The sequence below is a fragment of the Silene latifolia genome, chromosome X, assembly GCF_048544455.1.
Source record: "Silene latifolia isolate original U9 population chromosome X, ASM4854445v1, whole genome shotgun sequence".
NCBI classification, from domain to species: Eukaryota; Viridiplantae; Streptophyta; class Magnoliopsida; order Caryophyllales; family Caryophyllaceae; genus Silene; species Silene latifolia.
Genome location: NC_133537.1, coordinates 255,182,291 through 255,192,495, shown reverse-complemented (window position 1 = coordinate 255,192,495; position 10,205 = coordinate 255,182,291). Strand labels below are relative to the sequence as shown.

At 39.6% G+C, this 10,205-nt stretch overlaps 1 non-coding gene across 1 annotated transcript; it reads left to right on the top strand.

Annotated features, from left to right (window-relative positions):
- Positions 1-7,766: 7,766 nt before the first annotated feature.
- Positions 7,767-7,873, top strand: LOC141626044 (small nucleolar RNA R71). The gene has a single exon (XR_012535775.1). It is a non-coding gene; the product is annotated as a small nucleolar RNA R71 (small nucleolar RNA).
- The last annotated feature ends 2,332 nt before the right edge of the window (positions 7,874-10,205 follow it).

Here is a 10,205-nt window from a genome sequence, read left to right as displayed (position 1 = left end):
AAGCTAAGAGACTACTCACTCATTATCATATTGATCATGCTAGAAAGGTTGTCAATCATACTAACATAATGAAACATGATGAATAAATGAAAGTAATTAGCAATAATTAAAAAGGGATTAAGAGATTATACCTACTAATGATTCCAATAATAAAGCAAGAATAATAGAAGTACTTGAATCCTAGATTGAGAGGTTGTCAATCTCCCAATAATAACCCAAATAATCTTCAATTACCCAAAATAAAGTAAGAACAAGAGAGAGATTAAAGAACTAAAACTTGGATTAAAACTTGATTAATATTTGATTACAATATTGAAGAGAGATTTGATTGATATTAACTACACTAATTATTGATAAGAAGAACATGCTCCTCTAATTAGACTAATGGGGTATTTATAGTGCAAATTAGGAGGATGCATTAGGGTTAACTAAGGGCTAAACTAGTAATTACACTTTTTAAGTTGAGCAAGGAGACTCCGGGATTCTCCGAGAGAAGGGCTTCTCTTATCGTTGCTAGAAGAGTGAAAACGTCTTTGTCTTTGCAATCCGTGCGGATGGGAGTCGGGACGGCCGGATCTGGGCTGAGGAATCCGAGCGGATTCTTGGGCAAGACGCTCGGATTGGCGAGGGGGAATCCGAGCGGATTCCTTTGCGGGACGCTCGGATTGGGCTTGGACGGACGGACGGATTGTGTACAATCCGTTCGGATTGTTTGTCAAAGATCTTTTCTTCTTCTTTTCTTCCCTTTTCTTCATGAATTCCTTGGGGATTTCCTTGGGGACTCAAGGATCCTTTTCTCAACATTGCTCTTCTACTATGCTATGTACAAAGGCCTTCTAGTCTTGTCTCTCCTTGATGCTTGGTCATTGAATATGATCAATTTAGCCTTGTTTTGCCATGAAAATGCAAGATTCTTACTCCTTTCCTACCAAGGGATCAAAATCTCAAAGAATATGCAAAACAAAGAACTAAAGATAAGAAATGACCCAAATAGGCACTAAAAAGCATGGAAACAATGGTAATTCGGGGCTAAATATGCGCCAATTATGGTCACATCAAATATCCCCAAACCGAACCTTTGCTCGTCCCGAGTAAAGAGGTGACAAAGACTAGGACCAATACTAACCTAACCTAATAATAATAGCCGATATGAGACAATTAGCGGGTCTCACTCCGCCCCTTCAACTCACAACAAGACAACCATGAGGTAGGATGCCTTCTTGCAAGGCAAGGTGGGTCTTGCCAAAATGGCGACACATCCAAACATTAAGCACACAAAAACACATAATGGATGCATCTGCAAAAAGAATAGCCACTTTCCTCATCTAAGTGGCGGAAATTATCTACAAGGGAAGCAATTCAAGGGTGCACAATCCTTCATAGATGCAATTTCTTCAAACTACTAAGCCTAGAAGGATACCAATAAATCACCTCCAAAATGTGTCAAGCTAGGGTACCTTTGTCCTCAATCGTTAAATGCTTTTGTCAAGAGTAGACTCCCTATGGTGTTAGAAACACTGGAGGATCGCGGAATTCCCCCTCTTGCCTAGACAAGAAGAAGGGTCGTCCCCTCTCTACCATGCACAAAAATGGATATGATGGATAAAGGGATCGATAGATATTTGAGTTTCACTTTGGGAGTTTGCTTTCATTTTTGTTTTCCCCCTAATTTCTTGTGGCATATAACATTTGAGAACACTTTCTTTTTGCCATTTCTTTTTGATTTTTGGCTTTTCAATACTTGACAACTTTTTTGCATTTCTTTTTGAACATTTTCAAAGTCACCCCAATTAGTAACGAGGGTGCCTTGTATTTGAAGCTTTAGGAGTTCTATTTTTGCTCCTCTTTTCTTTTGATGCATTTTTGCAAACTTTCTTTCACTTTTCATTTCTTTGAACTCAAATTGATTTCTTTTTGTGCCCATTCCCTTTGATGACAAAAATATATGGTAGAACATGGATGAATGATGGAAGTATGCATGGTTTCAAGGGTCACCTTGGAATAAACGGTAGCCAAGGAGTTATCACACCACAAGGTACTCTTGACTAGGCTTTAAACCATGGGTCAAAGGATACTAGCATGACACATCCTAGGGTGTTTTACAAGTATTCTAACAAGCAAAGTCTTAAGAATAAAAAGCATCTACTAGGGCCTATATACATTTGTCAAGCTTCCCAAATAGACGGTTTCGCAAAATTTTCTAACATGCAACTACATGCCATGATGCAACTAGCATATAAACATCCTAATGCATATGATTCTACCAACTAATATGACATATAAACTAAATGCAATCCTAAGTTCACATTGTTTTACCGCATTAATCAAAATAAAGCCACATAGTCATTAACATAAAGAGGAAAAAGGAGATTGGAAAGATCATACCATGCGGTCTTCAATATCCTCATGTCTCGGATGTGGCGTAGTCAATCAAAGTGAACAAGGATAAACAAACATAATATATACAAGACAATATATACAAAGGAAATGAACTTGTTTTTGGTTTTTCAATTTTTCAATTTTTTATGATTTTTGAAATTTTTCAATTTTTATGGTTTTTGAATAAAAGTTAAGTGTTAGAATTCCCATCCCCACACTAATATGGGCATTGTCCTCAATGGCCAAAATGATGGAAATTATGCAAAGATGATGCATGATTTCTATACTAAATGCAATTCTACACTAAGCTATACTACATGATGCATGGTTTTTGTTATGACGGAGAGGATAATTTAGATTACCTCCCGTTGTGTATGCATTAACTTCCCCAAACCAAATAAGACACTATTGCTAATGTCAAAGCATGGGGGAGTTCATGCACACACTATGCTATGCATGAAACTAGATTGTCATTTTGGATTTTCAAAAATGGGAACAATAAAGAAAGAACACCTCAATGGAACCGAGGTGTGAGTCCTTTGGTGTTGCTAGGACTAAACCAACAATGATCAAGATGAAATAAAATACAAAGAGATATAGACAAACCATGGGAGTGTAGGAGTCTCCAAGGCTAGTCTTCCATCATGCTATTATCATCACCACTTCCCTCATGAGAAGTGGTCACATTGCCACTTTCCTTGGCACTTTCTTCCTTGCTTTCTTCACCATCATCTTCCTCATCATTATCTTCACCATCTCTTTCTTCATCTCCACTTGCTTCTTCCTCAATATTATCATCAATCTCCTCATCATTTCCAACAACCTCATTGTCTTCCACCACGTCCCTTGATGCACCCGGAAATAAGGCTTCTCTATCCGCCCAACTAGGCAAAGGACAAGATGGATCAAGGAGTCCTTGCCTAGCTAGATGTAGGAGGGGAGGATATTGAGCCAAATATGCATTCTTCCGATCTTCATAAGCTTGCTTGTGCATGGCTTGCATAAGAAGAGTGACATAGTCTTTTCCAATTTCAACTCCTTGCGGTTTGAACTCTTCATACACAAAGGGGTAAGGCGGTATAACAATGGAAGAGGAGGGAGTTTCATGATCACCCTTTTGTTGTTGAATGATGTACTCGGCTTCTTCGGATAGGGGAAGTAAATAGTTGGTCCGGTGGACACTAAGACGGCAAATCTTTGCGGGTAAAGTGAATGATCGAGCCTCACTAGTAAGCCACCCATACTTGGTATCAAGGGGATTGTGAGCAACCCACTTAAACTTGTTAATCAAGATGGACATATCAATAAGATGGCCACCATCCTTAGCCTTGTACTTGCTATCCTTATTGAAATTAGGATCAAAGTGCTTGGCTAGGACCGTGACAAGGCCGCCATTAACAATAACGGTTTGACCCTTCTTCCCACTATCTACATGGAGCCATCTATCAACCAATAGCCTCAAAGAATTGTAAGGCTTGGTGTGAATTCTTCCAATATTCAAAGTTGATTCAAGGAGAATAAAATCGAGTCCCGTGAAATGATTGGTGTCTTTCCTAGCAATTATGGTATTTCCCACAACTTTGTGCCATATTCTTATGCCCGGATGATGGACCAAAAGAGCACGACAAGCTTTAAAATCTTCAAATTTCTTCCCGGAGATTGCCTCCCAAAGAGGCTCGGGATCATACTTCCCATATTGCTTATAAAATTTATGTTCATCGCTAAGACCCAAAATTTCACCCAATTCCGGAAAGGTAATGCGTCTACTAGTGTTAGCTAGACGAAACTCAATATTTTCCCTATTCTCAACTTTTGTCACTTTTAAAGAACTTAAGAATTCCAAGACAAGGGAGGGGTATGTTACTTCCTTCATTTCAAACAATTTCTTTAAACCCATGGCATTGAAAAAGACTCTTGTTTGTTCAAGAACACCCAACTTCTCTAAAGCATCTTGGCATATGAATTTGGTGGATTGAATTTGTTTCATAGCAAACTTGACAAATGTATTTCTATGGGAATCGGAAATGAATGTTACCTCCGGATAATGCAAGAGTTGATTAATTACCGGAGTAGAGGGTGATGCTTCCATAGGAATTTGTTGTTGTTGTTGGACTACCAAGCTTGGTGTTGATACCACCATTGCCAAAGCTTTCTTTGCTTGTAGAGCTTTTTGCCTTTGAGAGAGAGCCTTTGCTTTTGGTGCCTTTGTTGCTCCCTTTGTTCTTGCCATTTGATGAACTAACCAAGAAAAAGATCAAAAATCTTCAATTTGTAGAATGCCCAAATCGATTTTGAAGGTGAAAGGCTTTGCCTTTATGAGAACAAAAATCGACTCAAAGGTGAAGATTTTGTTCTTGGTTTTGATTGTTAATGAAGATGGAGTGATTGATTTGTTATTTGAAAGATGGTTTGATTTGATTTTGGTGAGTTTTGTTGAGGGTTTTTGTTTTTGAGATGGAGAGGATGAGGGTTTTGATGTTATGGGTAGTGTTTATGAATGAATGAATGAATGAATGAAGGTGGGGTGGGTATTTAAAGAATTCGACAATTTTAGGACGCAGGGACAATCCGTGCGGATTGGGCGCAATCCGTGCGGATTCTCGCAGCAAAAAATTTCAAAATCCCGCCTAAAGACGGGCGGATTCTGGGGGAATCCGCTCGATTCTTCCGAGATGAGACGGGCGGATTTCGTGCGGACGGACGGATTCTTGTCCAGAGATTTTTCTTTGTTTTTCTTCAGCTGCAAGACGGGCGGATTGTTCACAAGACGGACGGATTCTCGTGAGACGGGCGTCTTTCCGTAAATCCGCTCGATTCTTCAACATCAAGAATTTTTGCAATTTCAGCACCCAAGACGGGCGTCTTCTCATCAGACGCTCGGATCTTCTTCGAGACGGGCGGATTCTTAGGTGAATCCGCTCGATTGGTCCTTGTGTACACGGATTCGATTCCATCCGTGAACCAACGCATTCCCTTATCATTCTTTCTTTCTTTCTTTCTTTCAAATCTTGTGTTCTTCATTGCGGGGGCACTACTAAGGCATGAATAGCCTAGGCAATTGCCATCCCCACACTAAGGTAAAGCACTACACATCAATTAAAATCATTAGTCCCTCCCTCACTTCTCTCTTACATGACAATTATTTTGATCAAAGTAAAAATAAATCCAAAAATGACAAAAATGCAATACAAAAATTAAATGTAAGTTAGGGAGTTAGAAATATTTACAAGTGGTGGTTTAGGGAGGACTCCACCAAACTCTCATTCTTGATGAGATGTCAAGGGGGCATGTTCAAGGTGTTGTTGATGTTGCTCAACACCTTGAAGAAGTAATCAAAAGCTTGTTCATTGTTATGGTAGAGGTCCTCAATAGACCGTGGCCCTTGTTGTTGATCATGATCGATGGCATGCCCAATGTAGGGATTAAAGATCCCTTCAAATTCGTCGTCCCAAAGACCACAAACTTCATTGAGTTGATCATTGAAAATCTCTTGCTTAGATGGAGACAACTCTCCCAATTTATTTTCTTGGCCAATGAGGCCATCATCTTCTTCCTTGGTTGATTTTGATGAGCTTTGCAAGCTCTCCTTGTCAAAATTCACTTGCTCTTTGAATGGAGCATCTTCAACTTTCTTCCTCCATTGGAGTTCCGATTTCTTTTTTTCATCTTTTCGGCTATAATGATCAATCATGAAACATGGCTCATGCAAACGAGGAGCTCTCATGGTCTTGTCAGGATTAAAAGTTATGCTTTCATCTCCCACTTCTAGAGTGAGCTCTCCATGTTTCACATCAATCACCGCACCCGCGGTGTGTAGGAAAGGTCTTCCTAAGATGATTGGAATGTTGGAATCTTCCTCCATATCAACAATGACAAAGTCCACCGGGATGAAAAACTTCCCAATTCGCACGGGGACATCTTCCCATATCCCTAATGGTGTCTTCGTCGATCTATCGGCCATTTGAAGAGTGATATTGGTGCATTTAAGCTCTCCCATTCCCAACCTTTTACTTACCGAGTACGGCATGACACTCACGCTAGCCCCTAGATCACATAAGGCTTTGTTGATCGTTGTGTCGCCAATGGTACACGGTATTGAGAAGCTTCCCGGATCCTTTAACTTTGGAGGTGAACTCCCTTGAAGTATTGCACTACTCACCTTAGTGAAGGCGATAGTCTCAAGTTTCCGGATCGACTTCTTCTTTGTGAGGATATCTTTCATGTACTTTGCATAGGCCGGAACGTGATTGATTAATTCCGTGAAAGGAATTGAGACTTCTAAGTTCTTCACAATCTCCATGAACTTCCCAAGTTGATCATCAAATTTAGGCTTGGCTTGACGACTTGGAAAAGGAAGTCTAATCACAATGGGCTCCTTTTCTTTGGCTTTGTCTTCATTTTTCTTTGAGCTTTCTTCTTTTGATGATTCCCCTTCTTGCACCACAACTTCATTCTCACTAGCTCTCACAACTTCATCCTCAAATTGCTTCTTCGGTGCTTCATATCTTGTACCACTTCTCAAGTGAATGGCATTAACCGTTTCATGTCTAGGGGGATTACTTTGTGGTGGTAATTGCCCCTTTTGTCTTTGTGAGCTTGAAGATGCTAGTTGGGTCAATTGTGTTTCCAACATCTTGGTGTGAGCTAGAATGTTGTTGATGGTGGTGTCTTTTGCTTGGCTATCTTTTTGCATTTGGGTGAAAAATTCTTGTTGATTCTTTTGCATTTGGAGGACCGCTTTTTGGACATCAAAACCTTGGTCATTGTGGTGATTGTATGGATTTTGATTTTGGTAACCTTGGTTTTGATTGTAAAAGGGTCTTTGATTTTGATTTCTCATGGGTGGTGGAGTGTATGTTGTTTGAGGGTTTTGGACATTTTGGCTTTTGTATGAAAGATTTGGATGGAACTTGGTGTTTTCATTGTAAAAATTTGAATAAGGGGTACCACTTTTGTAAGCTTGGAAAGCATTAACTTGTTCGGTTGTTCCCCTACACTCACTTGAGTCATGACCCAAGGTTCCACAATTCTCACATATCCCGCTTGGGATTGATGAGGATGCCGTCATGGCATTGACATGATGCTTTGATGATTTTGAGCTTTCCTCAAGTCTAGCCATAGCTTGTTCAAACTTCAAGTTGATTGTGTCAATGTGAGCACTAAGTTGAGCACCCAATTGAGTAACGGTGTCCACTTCATACTTTCCTCCTCTAGTAGCCTTGCGAGGCCTACTATATTGTGAATTATGGACCGCCATTTCCTCAATCTTGTTCCATGTTTGATTGTCATCAACTTCGGTGAACATTCCATTTGATCCCATATTGAGAATGTTCCTAGAATCTTCATATAAACCATTCCAAAATTGTTGCACTAAAAACCATTCGCTAAGTCCATGGTGAGGACATGAGCGACAAATACCTTTGAACCGCTCCCAAGCTTCATACAAAGATTCTTCATCCCTTTGCTTAAAACCCGTAATTTGAGCTCTTAGCATATTGGTCTTTTCCTGGGTAGGGTAGAATTTTTGTAGAAAGCTAGAGCTAGCTTCTTCCAAGAATCTATTCCAAGGGTGGCCTTATCAAGGCCCTTCAACCATTGCTTTGCGGTGCCGATTAACGAAAAAGGAAATAAGACCCATCTTATTTGGTCTTGAGTCACGCCCGTTTGAGAGATAGCTTCACAATAATCGCAAAAGGTTTCCATATGAGAATGAGGGTCCTCACTAGGCATTCCCCCGAATTGGCTCCTCTCAACTAGTTGAATGAAGGCGGACTTGGCAATAAAGTTTCCGGTAAGATGTTGTGGGGTAGGAGTACCATTTGGTAAATCCTCCTCGGTGGGTATAGAGTGTGACGAGAATTTAGGCATTGTAGGTGGATTTTGTGTGGTATTGTTTAATGGGTTTTCTTCTCCTTCTATTGCGAAAGGATTGACAAACTCACTAGTGGGTTGAACAACTTCACCAACACCTCCCAAATTCCTCCTAACAAGTCTCCTATTATTCGTCCAGGTTCTTTCGATTTCACGGTCAAAAGGTAACAAATCTCTTTGTAACCTTCTAGACATGCAAAATATCAAACAATTCGAAAACAATTAGAACAAACCTTGAGGAGTTTTACTTCCCCAAGGTGAAAAAAGACACAACTAAAAACAATAAAAGAAATCTTAAATCAATTAAACACCGTCCCCGGCAACGGCGCCATTTTTGATCGAGTCCATTTCGTGTTCACAATTAAGCATATGTGGTCGTTGGTCAATGGTCGATACAAAACACAATTTATACTTCACAAACAACTCTACAATTAGTAAAGAGGCAAGTAAAGGTCGGATCCCAAGGGACGGGTATTGAAATGAAGATTCTATTGTAACTAGTGGTGTCTAGGGGTGTCACAAATTGGGTTGATGTAGAAGGTTACTAAACTAAGATAGCAATGAAAATAAACTAACAAGGTAAATAAAATAAGGGGTGTAAACAATTGATTAAAAGCACTAGGGTGTCATGGGTTCATAGGGGAATCATGGGATATGATCATACAAACATGTTCTCAAACTATAAGCAAGCAATTATTGTTGTGATGGATTGAGTTGGGTTATATCTTACAATCCTAGGAAAGTTTGGGTCCCGGAGCCGAATCTCTTGGATTGTACAACACCTACAAGTCGACTTAATCTTCCCTACTTAACACATGCATGGTCTAACAAGACTCGAGTTGGGTTATGTCTTACAAGTCAAGTTGAAAGGATAGAAGATGATAGTAAATGCAAGGATTCATAGGCTTAGCATTTCATCAAATATAACATGTGCATGTATTAAGATCAAAACAAGCAAGCAAATAAGATATGAAAGCATATTAATTTAAGCATGAATCATTCCCCATGTTGGTTTTCCCCAATCACCCATTAAACCCTAGCTAAGAGACTACTCACTCATTATCATATTGATCATGCTAGAAAGGTTGTCAATCATACTAACATAATGAAACATGATGAATAAATGAAAGTAATTAGCAATAATTAAAAAGGGATTAAGAGATTATACCTACTAATGATTCCAATAATAAAGCAAGAATAATAGAAGTACTTGAATCCTAGATTGAGAGGTTGTCAATCTCCCAATAATAACCCAAATAATCTTCAATTACCCAAAATAAAGTAAGAACAAGAGAGAGATTAAAGAACTAAAACTTGGATTAAAACTTGATTAATATTTGATTACAATATTGAAGAGAGATTTGATTGATATTAACTACACTAATTATTGATAAGAAGAACATACTCCTCTAATTAGACTAATGGGGTATTTATAGTGAAAATTAGGGAGGATGCATTAGGGTTAACTAAGGGCTAAACTAGTAATTACACTTTTTAAGTTGAGCAAGGAGACTCCGGGATTCTCCGAGAGAAGGGCTTCTCTTATCGTTGCTAGAAGAGTGAAAACGTGCTGTGCTGCAATCCGTGCGGATGGGAGTCGGGACGGCCGGATCTGGGCTGAGGAATCCGAGCGGATTCTTGGGCAAGACGCTCGGATTGGCGAGGGGAATCCGAGCGGATTCCTTTGCGGGACGCTTCGGATTGGGCTTGGACGGACGGACGGATTGTGTACAATCCGTTCGGATTGTTTGTCAGCATCTTTTCTTCTTCTTTTCTTCCCTTTTCTTCATGAATTCCTTGGGGATTTCCTTGGGGACTCAAGGATCCTTTTCTCAACATTGCTCTTCTACTATGCTATGTACAAAAGCCTTCTAGTCTTGTCTCTCCTTGATGCTTGGTCATTGAATATGATCAATTTAGCCTTGTTTTGCCATGAAAATGCAAGATTCTTACTC